Genomic DNA, 14,219 nt, shown 5'->3' with positions numbered 1-14,219 from the left:
AACTTTAGTGGTGTATTCATGTGCAAATTATCCTCTGATACTCAGCTTCATTTACGTTCTGATTAATGAATGCAGACTCGATCACTTGGATCAATTCGGGGGATAAAATGTCAGCAGGGTCTTCAGTTCTTGCTCTCAAGTCAATCATATTTACTGCATGCCTATTTTTTGATTAAATTTATTTTTAGGACAATTTTAGCAATAGAGAAAAATTGTGAAAGTAGTACAGAGAATCTCCATATAGCCCATACTCCGTTTCCTCTCTTAGGAACATCGTATGTTAGTATGGTACATTGGTTACATTAACGGACCAAGATCGATGCATTTTTTATTAACCTAAGTTCATATTTTATTCATACTCCCTTAGTTTTTACCTAATGTCCCTTCCTATTCCAGCATCCCATCCAGGTGACCATGTTACGTTTGGTAGTCCTATGTCCTTAGCCTACTCGTGGCTGTGACAGCTTCTCAGACTTCCCTTGCTTTTGGTAATATTGACAGTTGCTAGGGATACCAGTTAAGTATTTTGTAGAATGTCTCTAAATTGGGATGATCTGATGCTTTTCTTATGATTAGACAGGGTTGTGCAGGTTATGTGGGGAGGAAGTCCACAGAGGTAGGATGCCATTTTCATCACAATATTTCAAGGGTACATACTATAAATATGACTTGTTGATATTGATGTTGATTACCGGCAAAGAAAGTGTTTGGCAGATTTCATCGCTGACAGTTCCTCTACTCTCCACTCCCTTCCCATACTCTCTTCTTTGGGAGGAAGTTACCATGCACTAGGCATTCTAGTGGTGGTGCAGAGAAAATACCAGATGAGCCAGGAGGATCATTTAGTACCAGAAACTGAGGACATGTTCAAAAAACAACAGGATGGAATTATGTCAACTGGATATAGGAGTCAACCTGAAAGATTTCCCAAAGGCCAAAACTGAAATAATTTTAGCAAAAAAAAAGATATTATATTGGATAATAGCCCAAAGTATAAAAGAAATACCCATGTGTCGTATTAATGTACATAAATAATTGAATAAGTACATATGCAAGAAGAAACTTCTTTACTGAAATAACAAGGAATACATGTAGATAATCCCCCTTCCAGAGGATGGAACATGTCCTCATCACTTCAGGTCCACTAAATGTGGGTTGGTCTCAGTAACTTGCTTTCAAAGAATAGGGAAGAGGGTAAGAATAATAACTTTAGACTAGAGAAACCTGCCAAACCCTGCCTTAGCCACGTGGTGAAGGCCAGTATCATTCATGATGTCATATCGACATCATGTACCCCCCCCCCCGATATGAAGTGATAAGGGAAGATAGGACACTTCACCTCTGTGATAATCTTCCCTAAAGCCTGTGACCCCAGGCTAATCTTGAGAAGACATCAGACTGCCCCAGACTGGAGGATACTCTACAGGATGCCCAGAAACCCTCCTCAAGACCATGAAGGCAGAAAGAAAGAAAGAAAGAAAGAAAGAAAGAAAGAAAGAAAGAAAGAAAGAAAGAAAGAAAGAAAGAAGAGAAAGAGAGAGAGAGAGAGAGAGAGAGAGAAAGAGAGAAAGAAGGGAGGGAGGGAGGAAGGAAGGAAGGAAGGAAGGGAAGGAGGGAGGAAGGAAGGGGACCAAGAAGCTGTTGTACATCACAGAAAACTGGGAAGACATGACAAGTCTAATGTGATGAATCCTGTGTTGAATCTTGCAGTGGAACATGGGCATTAATGGAAAAACTGATGGAATCTGAATAAAGTCATAACTTCAGTTAATAGTAATGTCCCTACATCAGTTTCTTGGTTTTGACAAACGCACTATGGTTATGTAAGATGTTAATGGGGGAAGCGAAGTATCTATATAGTATTGCAATATAAGGAGTTTATATTTTGAAAAAATAGTAGCATTTCTAAATTTAAAATAAATCATCTCTTGAGGAGACGTATTCAGCATATGATAAACAAATGTATGGACTAACTGGAATGACTCCTTGTATCTCTTGTAACGAACAGGGTAAGTCACAGGTAGCTGAAATATTTCTGACCTTCAAATCTAAGGAAACCATAAAAAGATTCAAGATTCTATCATCTTTACATGAACCAGGTAATCAAGCACAATTTCTTTTTATTTAGAGCAGATGGATATTCCATATTTCTTCCCTGAAATTCTTAACTTTGCAAGCAAGGCTGTTCTTGCATTTAATTAAAATTTAAAAAAAAAAGTCTTCGAATGTACGATACCCACTGAATATTGGTGGCTCCCCCAGTCACATTGCTTGGAATATGAAAAGAGATATTTTTACCATGGTAGGTGGCTTACTCTGAAGACATCGCAACTGGAAATATGGTCCCAAAATCTGCAGAATATGGTGCCTTTTGGGGATAACTCATAAAGTGTATGCAAGGATTGTAATGGTCACATAATTCCTAGCCTCCCACTTGATGCTTGCAGACATAATACCACATATTAACACCAATTAAATTATATTTAGAAATATGTATTATGTCTTGTAGATGCACAGAAGCCACAAGAGAGTATAGTGAACTATAGGAAGGTGTGATATGTATCAAAAGGAGAATGGCAGTTAATTTCTTTGTGTTTTTAGGATCTAAGTAATAGTTCTGATAAGTGGCAAGCAGAGTATGTAATTTTGATCTTACTGGTCCTATGTAGTGGACTTGGTGATTATGTAAGCCCATGAATTTCTTACATTTTATAAAAACAGTATTTTATTTAGAAAATGAGAACATATTTTTATTTTTTCTTTCTCATGTCCTTATTCCAGGATTTGGAATACCTTTGATCTAGTAGAACATGTGGAGTGTTGAATCAAGAACGCTCTGTAGCAGAGACCAGAGATCGAAACCTTGTACTTGGTTAGTGAACCCAATCCACTAATTATTACAGAAACTACTTGATTTTGAACAGTATGAGTTTTACTTTCTCTGTTGCCACTTAAATATACAGAAGGATGTCGTGATGTACATTCATTTTTTTTCCTTCTTAAATGAACTCCTTTCAGATAAAAGAACAGTGGAGAAGAAAACACTGTTCAGGATAAGTTGAGGATTAAGAAAACAACATTGCTGCGCCCTCTTGCATATAATCAATTTTTCTACTAAAGGGTAAATTTGACATTCTTCCAACTACCACTGAAACTGTCAGAAAACCCTTAAAAATAGCATTTAAAAAAATCAATAGTGCCCCTTCACATCTTTTAAATTGGTCACTTGATTGCCTAGTTCCCTGAAACACTTTGGAATCCACTTGAGTATAGATGGCTTAAGCCAGTCATTATGAAAGCCATTAAAGAGAGACACCAAATTTAGACCACAAGGTAGCGTCAAAACATATTAACATGTGTCCTCAGATGTTGCTTGTAAACACTGCCGTGATTTCTTGAATATACCCCTCTCCTGAGTCAGTATCAATCGTTATAATTGATACATGCATTTTTGGTTTGATTAAAAAATGTAATCCAAATTTGGAAGCCTGGGTTTCTTTTATAGGGTGGTATACGACAATCCAAGGAAACACCAAGTGTGATTTCCAATCAATGGTGGTGTGTAAGTAAATGTAGGACTCTCCTGAGGTTGGGAGCTCTGAGAAGGTCCTGATAGGCACTGCCATCCTTGTCTTTCCCTCTGCACTCCATTCTCCACACGCCCCACATCCTCAAGGCAACAGAAAGGTTGGATGCACAGAGTGGCCATTTGACTGTGTCTGTGTCCGCCCTGCTGTAATGGCAGCCAGATTTATGAATGAGAACTATTGTGTCTGCTTGTGTCCGCAGTACAAGGGCTAATGAGTCCAGATGAAAGCAATGATGGAATGAGTTGGCCAAGAAGTGACGGCCAGATGACATGGATTCTTAAAAATAGGATTTGGGGTGGCAGGGTGGCTCAGTTGGTTAAGCGTCTGGCTCTTGATTTCGGCCCAGGTCAGGATCTCACGGTGGGTGAGATTGAGTCATCACAGAGCCTGCTTGGGATTCTTTCTTTCTCCCTCTCTCTCTCTGCCCCTCCCCTGCTCGCTCTCTCTCTCTCTCTCTCTCTCTCTCTCTCAAAATAAATAAACTTAAGAAAATAGAATTTTAATTTTAGAATTGTTTGATATGCATATCAGTTGATTGTTTACAAAATGCTGAATTACTTTTCAAATCACCTGTGTGCCTGTTCTAAATGTAAGGTGTAACACAAGCAACAGAAGGCAGGTGAAGATGCCCATGAATGCCGCTGGATGCATGACCCTGACCGTGCCTAATGCTAGGGCTGACCTGGCATGTGCAGTTAATGGAGCTAATGTATGTTATAGGCTTGATCTGTGTCTTTGTAAAATTTATACATTAAAGTCCTGACCCGCAGTACTTTAGAACCGGACAGTATTTGGGGATAGGGTTTTTCAAGAGGTAATTATGTTAAAATGAGGTCATTAGGGTGGACCCTGACCCAATGTGGCTGGTGTCCATGTAAGAAGAGGAGATTAGGACACAGGGACATAGGGAAAAGACAGTCATGTAGCTCTTCAAGCCTCAGAAGAAACTCTGCTGGCACCTTGGTCTTAGACTTCCTATTTGTTTGTATGTTTGTTTGTTGAATAAGCCAATTTGAGACTGGTTGTCAGTCGGAACTCACTGATTGCTAAAATATTAATGCTGTGTACTTCATTTTTTCTTATTGGCCCATGCTGTTGTTTTTCTTCAAGAATATGGTGGTTCCTTGTTGGCCTTTTGTGTCTAACATCATAGAAAATCCAATGGGAAGTTCTGTGTGCTTGTATTTTCCAGAGCTTCATTTTAGGCTGAACCAGTAGAGGGCAGTCTCGGTGCTGAGGCACCCTCTTCCAGAGCGGGAGGGCTCACTGCGGAGGGGCATACCCACCCTAGTGTCCCAGTTCTCTCTTCAGACAGCGTGTGTTAGCACTTAGAGCAAAACTTTGTAGAGCTTGGCCTGGCTGGCTGCCTTTGCGGTGCGTGAAGTTGGAGGAGGTGTATGGGACCCGGAGGATTGCATTTTTAACAGCGCTTTGATTATTCTCTGTTGTTTGAGCTCTGTCTCTTGTTCCTATCTCCCACATATCTGCCAGCTCCCCTTCTGGATATTTCTGGGACGCTGCTTGCAGGGCAGGCTGATTCTCTCTTCTCCTCTGGTCCTCCCTGTGGTTGTGACATCCTCTACTCTTGCACCAAAATTTCTGTCCGTTTTCAGTTTTCTGGGAAAATATTTAAAATCTGTTATCTAGGGATGACTCATTCCATTCTCCCATCTGTTACTAGTATGTCCTAGGACACAAATGTTAAGAGGCATCATTTATTTTATTTTATTTTGTTTTGTTTTGTTTTACTTTATTTTATTTTATTTTACTTTATTTTATTTTATTTATTTTAAGAGAGAGAACAAGCAAGCAGGCAATGGGCAGAGAGAGAGGCAAAGAGAGAATCCCAAGCAGGGTCCCTGCTGTCAGTGCAGAGCCCAGTGTGGGACTCAGTCTCACTAACCATGAGATTGTGATCTGAATCGAAATCAGGAGTCAAGCACTTAATGGACTGAACCACCCAGATGCCCAAGAGGCATCTTTTATAGCCACTGCCAAGGAGGAAGGATTAATACTAGAGGGTCCTATCCGAGAGACCCTCTGCCCCCAAAGAGGGGGCTGGCACCAATCAGACACAGATGAAATCTTTGACCGTGTCAGTCAACTGAGACCTCTTCTGTCTCTGTATCCTGTCCCTACTCTACTTTAAAACCAGAAGAGCCATTGGTAGCCCGGCAAGATAATGGAGAGGGGAGAGAGGAGGACAAGAATATGGTGGGGAAACAAACAATGGTCTCCATTTTCCATCATAGATGTTCAGCCTGTGGGAGGCTGGACCTGAGTGGGGGAGGAGCTCCAACCTTGGACAGAGTTTCAAGGTTTGCTCTCACTAGGACCAGACGTTTTAATTGCTAACATTAGACTGCTTATAATTTGACTTATGAGGGGTTTTTGTTATCTTAGGAGTGACTGGAAAAAATGAGACCCTCTCTGCTGTTCACATAGCACAAATGGGGAGTTAAAACCACAGCGGATTGAAAAGGACGATGACCGATTCTTCACTGACTTTTAAAAGATACGTCAAGAACGTTTTCCTTTTTGGAAATGTGTTAGGATGACAGCTTATGGGCGGATTGGCTCTTAATTTTGCTCCTTAAAAGAAACTTGAAGCTCAGCTCAGGTCTCGGTGTCGTGGGATCAAGCCCTCTTTGGGGCTCCATGCTCAGCATGGGGCCTGCTTGGGATTCTCTCTCTCCCTCTCTCTCTGCTCTTCCCCCTCACTCATGCACGCCTTCTCTCTCTCTAAAATAAAAAAGAAGAAAAAGAAACTTTCACATACTTTCACATGGTCTGCAATGTAACGGTTCTCCAAGATAAGTGCATCATTTTTTTCCTTGTAATGTTTTCTCCATGTGATAATCTGATGGTGCTCATGTGCATGTTCAAACTATCAGGGGACAAAAATACCAATTCATAGTCTAAAAACCAAAAATGAACATAATTTCAATATTACTATCAAGTTGAACATTCTAGGATGATTTTTTGTTGTTTGCACATAGAGGCTGTGTGTGCCCTTGTCTGACAAGTTAAGTTGATTCTGATTAATTTTCTCTTAGAATGTGGATGAGGGCAGCTGTCCCAGGGTCCTGCTCATGCGCTTCCTGTCTTTTTTTTTCTTCAAGATTTTATTATTAACGTGCAGTCAAATTATATGGATGAGAAGCAATGCTGCACTTTGCGCCCACCTCAAAGGTGTGATTTTTTAAAATCAATTTTACGGAGGCATAACTTACATCCCAATAAAATGTACTCATTTTAAATGTATAGTTCAATGAGTTTTGACAAATGCAGACACACATGCAACAATCACCACTTCTGAGGCAGAGTCTTTTTATCATCCCCCAAAGTTCACTCGGCCCATCTGCAGTCCGTCCCCTCTAACCCCCAGGAGTAGGCAAAACTTGATTTGCTTTCTGCCACTATAGGTTAGTGCTGCCTCTTCTAGAATATCAAAGAAACTGAATTATACTTTCTGTGTGTCAGGCTTTTTTTTTTTTTTTTTTTTTTTTTTTTTTTGCCCAGCATGTTTTCAAGATTCATCCGTATTCTGATGTTCATCAGCGATTCATTTCTTTTTGTTGATGAGCGGTGATTACATTCCCCTCCCTAACTTTCTGTGGTTAGCAGTGACCTGCGCTTACAGCACCTGCAAGAATGAGTCCGGGGGTGGGGGTGGATTTTATCCCCAAACATGTCATTTGTATATTGTGCAACCTTGAGCCAGTCCCGCCTAAGCCAGCCTTTTCATGCTCGATGTGGGTGATGATGGCACGTTGCTTTGTAAGCCCAAGAAAGGTCTACGTAAGAGACGCAGGAAGTCAAGGGTTGGTAGTGCCTTTGCCAGCATGAAGATGTGGAAAGCCGTGTGTGGCATAATAACTCTCCTCATGATCCCAAACAGCGGTGTTTGGAGCCTGATCCAGGAAGCTGCCACTGCCGTATTCTGTCATTCCCCTCTGTGTCCTTATGTGTGGGAAGATACTATTTCCCACCTCCATTGGTGTGAAAAATGATGATCCTCTCACATACAAAGGGTTGTATTTGCAAACAGGAACTGAGAAGCAGGAGTAGAAGGCTTCTTTGGGAAATGTATTTTTATTCCTAAGCAAGTATAAACTCATATTTATGTAAGGTAAAAATTAATAAATGGAGAAACAAATAATATAGGACAGGGATGTCTGTAGTCTGGAAGCACACCTTTTTCAAATGGTTCTAATTGCTCTTAAAATATTATTCTTCCAGGTGCAGAGCACTATTTGCTTTTCTGTGCTCCATACCCGTCACCGTCAAGGTAAGAGGGATGAAATGCTGCGTGTTTGCGCACTGTGCCTGGTTCATGAGTGATGCTTTAGGCTGCAAGGTAGTATTTTATGTCAGTCTCAGACTGCTGATAACCAGAGGTGTCGCCCGACTGGCCCTTGCGGTTCATATGAGTTCAAGATGCCCTCAGCAATAACCACCAGGGAACTTTGAAAAAAATGTTTAAAAGGTTCATTACTTACACGTCCTGGAAATTACATGACATGCCTAGAGCCACACAGCAAGGTCACAGCAGGAGGTGGGGAGAAGCACATGGGTCCAGTGTCCTGCTTCTCTTGGGGTCACGGTAGGGGCTTCACATCCTTAATTCCAACAAAGGTTCATTTGAACCCACGGAAAGCAGAATCTGAGAGTCAGGGACAACTTTTCTACTCATGTGCTTTGGGAAGGTCCTGCTCTCACCCTCCGCTGCTTGTGCAGGCCCTCGTCACACAACACATGAGGTGTCGTCCTGGCCCTCCCCCTTCTGCAGTTCCCTGACCACTGTAGATTCCCAGAAGTCTGTCTGCACGGTGATGTCATGAAACACCATCCCAGTGGTACCTGGGGACTTAGGTGGAGGCAGCCGGGGTCCTGCTTAATGGGCTTCCTCCTGTCTTGTCTCCTCGGGACCAATCCATCCTCCTCTCAGGAAGGAAATCTTTCATTCATGATCTTCACAGGAACAATATGACAACAAGGCTAATTTTACGTGTCAGTTTGGGCTAAGTGATACCCAGGTAGCTGGTAAAACATTATTTCTGGGTGTGTCTGTGAGTGTGTTTCTGGAAGAGATCAGCATTTGGACCTGTAGACAGAATAAAAAAGATTGCCATCACCAATATGGATGGGCATCACCCAGTCCATTGAGGACCCAATAGACCAAAAAGGTAGAAGAAGGACAGATTCGCTCTCAGTACTTGAGCTGGGATATCCCTCTTCTCCTGCCCTTGGACATTAGTGCCCCTGGTTCCCATATCTGCAGACTTGGGCTGGGACCATTGGATCTACTGGTCCTCATGCCTTTGGGTTGGACCAAACACCGTTGGCTTTCCTGAGTTTCTAGCTTGCACATGGCAGATCATGGGACTTCTCAAACTTTGTAATCACATGAGCAAATAGCTCATAATAAATATTCTGTATATCTGTAAGTTCTTGGTTAGGTTTGTCTAGAGAACCTGAATAATACCTAAAAGTGGTTTTAGAGAAAGGGAAATTTTTTTTTAGGTTTATTTATTTATTTTGAAAGAGAGTGCAGTTGGGGGAAGAGGCAGAGAGAGGGAGAGAGAGAATCCCAAGGAGGCTCTGCATTGACAGATGAGGGGCTTGAACTCATGAACCATGAGATCATGACCTGAGCTGAAATCAAGAGTCCGTGACTAAACCGACTGAGCCCCCCCAGGCACTCCAAAGAAGTAAAATTTAGGACTGAGTTTTCTGAATTGGTTCTGGGGTTTCTGGAGTTGGCTCTCTAGTCTAATTAGATTTAGAGATGATAATGATTCTGTTTGCAGCAGTAAAGAGAGCTCTGGTCGTCCATGGTGTGAGCCCTTGATAGCAATATGCAAAAGACGTGCATTGGATCCTCCTCATCAAGGAGTTAAGAGACTCTGTATGTAATACTTGGAAACCTTTTTGGCAGACGGGGAAATATAAATGACATTGGTTCCTTTTTCCTAATGTGGCTGGACGAAGTGGTGAAAGAAATGGATGAGCTCAGAGATTTGATCTGATTTCTCAGCTGAAACACCACATAAATGACCCAAGAGCTTCTATATGTGCCTTGAAGGCGATGCCATACACACAGGGCTGAAATTGCTGCAAATCAAGCACAGGACCCCATCCTGCAACTGGCTGAGTTACAACACAGATTGAACTCCTAGCCTCTCAGGGCGTCTGTTATTAAAGTGAGAGCAATGACTGGGAAAGAATGAGAGCCTGTTATTTGGAATGGGCACATGTGGGAAGATCCTGATGAAGCTGGGGACGCTGAGCCTCTCAATTCTAATGAGTCTTTCATGCCGGTGGAAGGGGCCTCTCCACTCTCAGTGGTATCAGCCTTTCCACCCCCGTCTCTGGGATGGAGACAGGGAAAGTTAAAGTAGGACAAAGCAGACTGTTCTTCCTGAGATTCAACTACTTTTCTAGAATAAAGGTCCCGGTATTAGTCCCTTTGGTGGATTTCCAGAATTTTGAAAATCCTGATTTTGTTCCTCATGCTAGTGATCTCATTCTTTTATGGAGAAGAGGAATTTTGAATGTTCTTACCCCACTCTTCTTGCCGATGTCACCTAGGGTCATGTCATGAAGCTATTAAAAGCATGACCGCAGCCCTTTTCTTTGTTTTTCTAACAGTTAGGTGTTGTCCAACCATAGGTTACAGCTGTCCATAGTATTCACTTTGCTGAAAAGTGGCAGATGGTTTTGCTTGTGAAAAAGGCAAAAAAAAAAAAAAAAATTCATAATGTTTCCTTTTTAACAGCAGCATACAATAATCCCCAGCTGTTCAATGTTTGTCACATTTTGCAAAGAACCTATAACCATCAAGTAGGATTTATCTTCTGTATTTTTAGGTGGACATACCTCAATTTGTAGAGGTTTTCTATTTTCCTTTTGGTAATGTTTACATAATGCTTTTTAAATTTTTTTAATGTTTATTTTTAAGAGAAAAAGAGACACACACAGAGTTTGAGTGGGGGAGGGGCAGAGAGAGAGAGAGAGAGAGAGAGAGAGACAGAATATGAAGCAGGCTCCAGACTCTGAGCTGTCAGTACATAGCCTGATGGGGGGCTCAAACCCATGAGCTGTGAGGTCATGACCTGAGCTGAAGTTGGTCGCTTAACCAACTGATCCACCCAGGTGCCCCTATAATGGTTTTTGTTTTTGTTTTTGTTTTTGTTTTATAAATAACTCTAACTGATCTTTTCCTCACTTTAATTTTTTCCTCAAGGGTTAGTGTAGAAATGAATCAAATTCTCACTTAATTCCATGATTTTCGTGACATTTCTGTTATCTCAAGAATGCCTCTTGTCACCATGACCCCTAAAGGGGAAATCTCTCTGTGAATCATATGACTGGAATTAATCTTTTAGCATCTCAAAATAACTCTGAATGTTCCCGTTCATCTTTACTTCAAAATATTGGCTCAGTGTGTGCATGTATATTTATTTATGTGCAAGCCGAGTAAACCTAGCCTTTTTGTGATCTGGAATTTTCATGACTTTTGAATGTTCTTATCATGTGGTCTTGGAACCCAACTGATGGAAGTGAGTTTATTTATAAAGAAAATATTATTTGAAACTGCTTGAAAATAGGCGATACAGAATTGCATAACATTGTGACTTTTCAAGAACCTTTTTCACAAAATATCTGAGAAATATCTCTTTTTTCCGCTGTGTATTCGCTTTCATGGTCTATAAATATTACTAGGAACATGATTTTGGGGAAAAAACTGTTTTTCATGTATCAGCGTTGAGTGAAACTGATCTTTCTCTACAGTTTAGCCTTGTGGTCCTTTTTGAATTTTCAGTGATTAATAATGTTGAAAAATATCAACATTCGTCTGAAAGTTAAGAACACGTCAGAAGGCCGATAGCCCCTTCAAAGTCCCCTGAGAGGAGGAGAAGAGAGGAGTGATTGAACTGGATGGAGAAACCAGTCTTCAGTAATGGTGATTAGAATATCTTTTATAGATTTTATGGAAACACATGATTATCTTAGATCGTTTCCAGGGTTTTAAGAGCTGCTTATACAGCTGAAGCATCCAGAAGCTCGGGTGTAGTTGGATGTGGACCCCAGTGTTGTCTTCTTACTGTTAGATAATACATGATGGAACTGAGGGAGGAAAGAAATGGGGGGATGGGAGAGCTCCTGCTTATCTGGACAGCAGGACATGAGCTTCCCTCTCTCTAGACCTGGAAGATACTTAAAGCAGATTCTCTCACTTGCATGGGTGTTTCCATAACTTCTTCAGAGCTCCCCCACCTGTACGTCTGCTGATTGCACTCAGTGGCAGTTTGGGTGATGTTTTCTGTGATATGATTGCCCCTCCTCTCTCCACCTCTAGTTTTCAGGACCTTCAAACCACACAGACTCTCTGCTGGAGTTTTGTCTTCTTTCCAGGTTTAGTTGTTCAGGTGTCAAAATAGGTCCAGGAGGTCCAGGCTGAGTTTTAGTATCTCAAGGGTCGTAAAACATCACCTGCTCTATGTCCCTGCTCAGTAAAAGTCCAGGGCAATTCCTGTGTGGCTCCTTTTATTGTTGTTCTGCTTTATTTAAAACTTTATTTTTTATTACTAAAAAAATGTTAGGGGCTCCTGGTTAAGCGTCCAACTTTGGCTCAGGTCATGATCTCGCAGTTTTTGAATTTGAACCCAGGGTCGAGCTCTGTGCTGACATCTCAGAGCCTGAAGCCTGCTTCAGATTCTGTGTCTCCCTCCCTCTCTGTCCCTCTCCTACTCACACTCTGTCTCTGTCTCTGTCTCTCTCAAAAATAAACATACGTTAAAAAAAAAAATGTTCTGTAGACCTCTACGTTTCAATGGCAAGAGTCAGATTCCATTTTACCATTTTCACCCCTTCCAGGAAGCATGAAGCAAGCTTTCCTTTGGGCTCCATTGGAAGCTCACCTTCTACCCTCAAGATTCCTCCCCTTACACGCACACAGAAGCTTATACCAACTCACACACCCTGTCCTCCTGTGTGTTGCGGGGGGTGGGTGTGTGTGGGACAAATGGCACCAGTTTCTCTGAAGAAATCATCTTCATAAAATTCTCTCTACAACTAAAATTCCTGAGGCATCTGGGTGGCTCAGTCAGTTCAGTGTCTAGCTCAAGTCATGATCTCGCCGTTCATGAGTTTGAGCCCTGCGTCAGGCTCTCTGCTGTCAGCGTGGAGCCCGCTTCAGATCCTCTGTCCTCCTCTCTGCATCTCCTCCACACACCTTCCCTCTCTCTCAAAAATAAACATTTAAAAAAATTGAATAAAAAGATAAAACTCCTAACCATTTTCTACCCTCCAGCCAAGTGAATATCAGTTGGTAGCATTTCCTTTTGATATCTACATCGTGATCTGACTCCTAACACTTCATTACGCTGTATCTTTTATATCTGTGTGTCTCAGCCAAAAATTTCAATGCTCCTTTGCAGGAGCTTAAAGTCAGAATATCTACTTAATTGTATTTATTTGGGCTGGGAAAGATTTCCAAACATGCATGCCCTAGCAGAGCAAAACTGGTCTTGGGTCCATCATTGAATTTGAAAATGTATTTATGAGTTGGGGCCATTAAACCAATCAATCAACTCATCAAAGACTATCTTCCTACACTAACTCCTTCTAAACACAAGTAGCAAATTAAAACTGGTTCTTTTCTGTATCTTTTTCACAGTTTAAATCAATAATTTCAAGAGCAGGCTCGCTTTGGCTGCACGTGTACTAAAATTGGAACAATTCAGAAAGATTAGCGTGGCCCCTCAGCAAGGATGATGTGCAGATCCATGGAGAATAATTTCAGGAGCTAAATCAGGTATCAATTTTTACCTATGTTCAAATAAGGAACGTTGTCTTCTTGGCATCTTTTTCATTCCAATCTTATTTTCCGCACTCACCAACAGACCCTCTTCTGGTGCTCTGCCCCAGCTTGGAGGTTGCTAATCACTGGGGTGAGATTCAGAGCAAGACTGAAACCAAATGATCTGCAGTCTCTGTGTACCCTTGAGAATCATTTTCTCCACAGCACCTTCGTGCTTGGTGGAAAAGGCAGACTTCATTAGCGTAAGTCACGAATAACACAACGAAATAGTACTTTCCAGACTTCAGTGACACTACAGGATTCAACTAAGAAGCTCGTTTTGTCTGCGATAATTTAAGCCAGGAAAGACTTTCTTATCTATTTGGCCTTTTCCTATTTTCCCCTCAATCTAAGCTAATTTATCTTAAGGCACTGTCACCAGTGGTCCTCACTCATGTAAGGTAAGTACAGTTGTTCAAATGGGTAAGCTGTGTTGGATACAGTAAAATATCTTCGTAACTCACAAAAAGTCTAGACAAATGAGAAGAGATCTCCCAGATAAGACTTCCAGGAATCACACTGGCTCACTTCTCCCTTAATAAGAGAACCCAATATGTAGCCGTGTCGATTGTCAGTAATGGTTTTCCCTGCCTTATTGCCATCTAGGTACAAGCTCTAATAATATGTTCTTTTTGAGATGTAAGGAGAAATTCTGTGTGGTAACTGTGAAAAGAACAAATACCTTAAATGGGAAAGTTTATATCCTCATTTGGGAAGCGATAACAAATACCAACATAGAAGATTCAAGACGATCATGGGTA

General features: G+C 41.4%; 1 long non-coding RNA gene and 1 pseudogene across 1 annotated transcript in view; both read left to right on the top strand.

Moving 5' to 3' along the window:
* The window catches only part of LOC132690124 (uncharacterized), a 53,190-nt gene extending 45,308 nt beyond the window's left edge, over nt 1-7,882 (top strand). The window contains exon 4 of the long non-coding RNA XR_009615269.2: nt 7,833-7,882. This is a non-coding gene — a long non-coding RNA (uncharacterized LOC132690124). The remainder of the gene's footprint in view (nt 1-7,832) is intronic.
* A 5,418-nt stretch (nt 7,883-13,300) lies between these two features.
* LOC132691420 (U6 spliceosomal RNA) lies at nt 13,301-13,399 on the top strand (annotated as a pseudogene).
* The last annotated feature ends 820 nt before the right edge of the window (nt 13,400-14,219 follow it).

Source organism: Panthera onca, chromosome E2 (assembly GCF_046562875.1).
Source record: "Panthera onca isolate mPanOnc1 chromosome E2, mPanOnc1 haplotype 2, whole genome shotgun sequence".
NCBI classification, from domain to species: domain Eukaryota; kingdom Metazoa; phylum Chordata; class Mammalia; order Carnivora; family Felidae; genus Panthera; species Panthera onca.
This window is presented reverse-complemented; position numbering and strand designations above follow the sequence as displayed.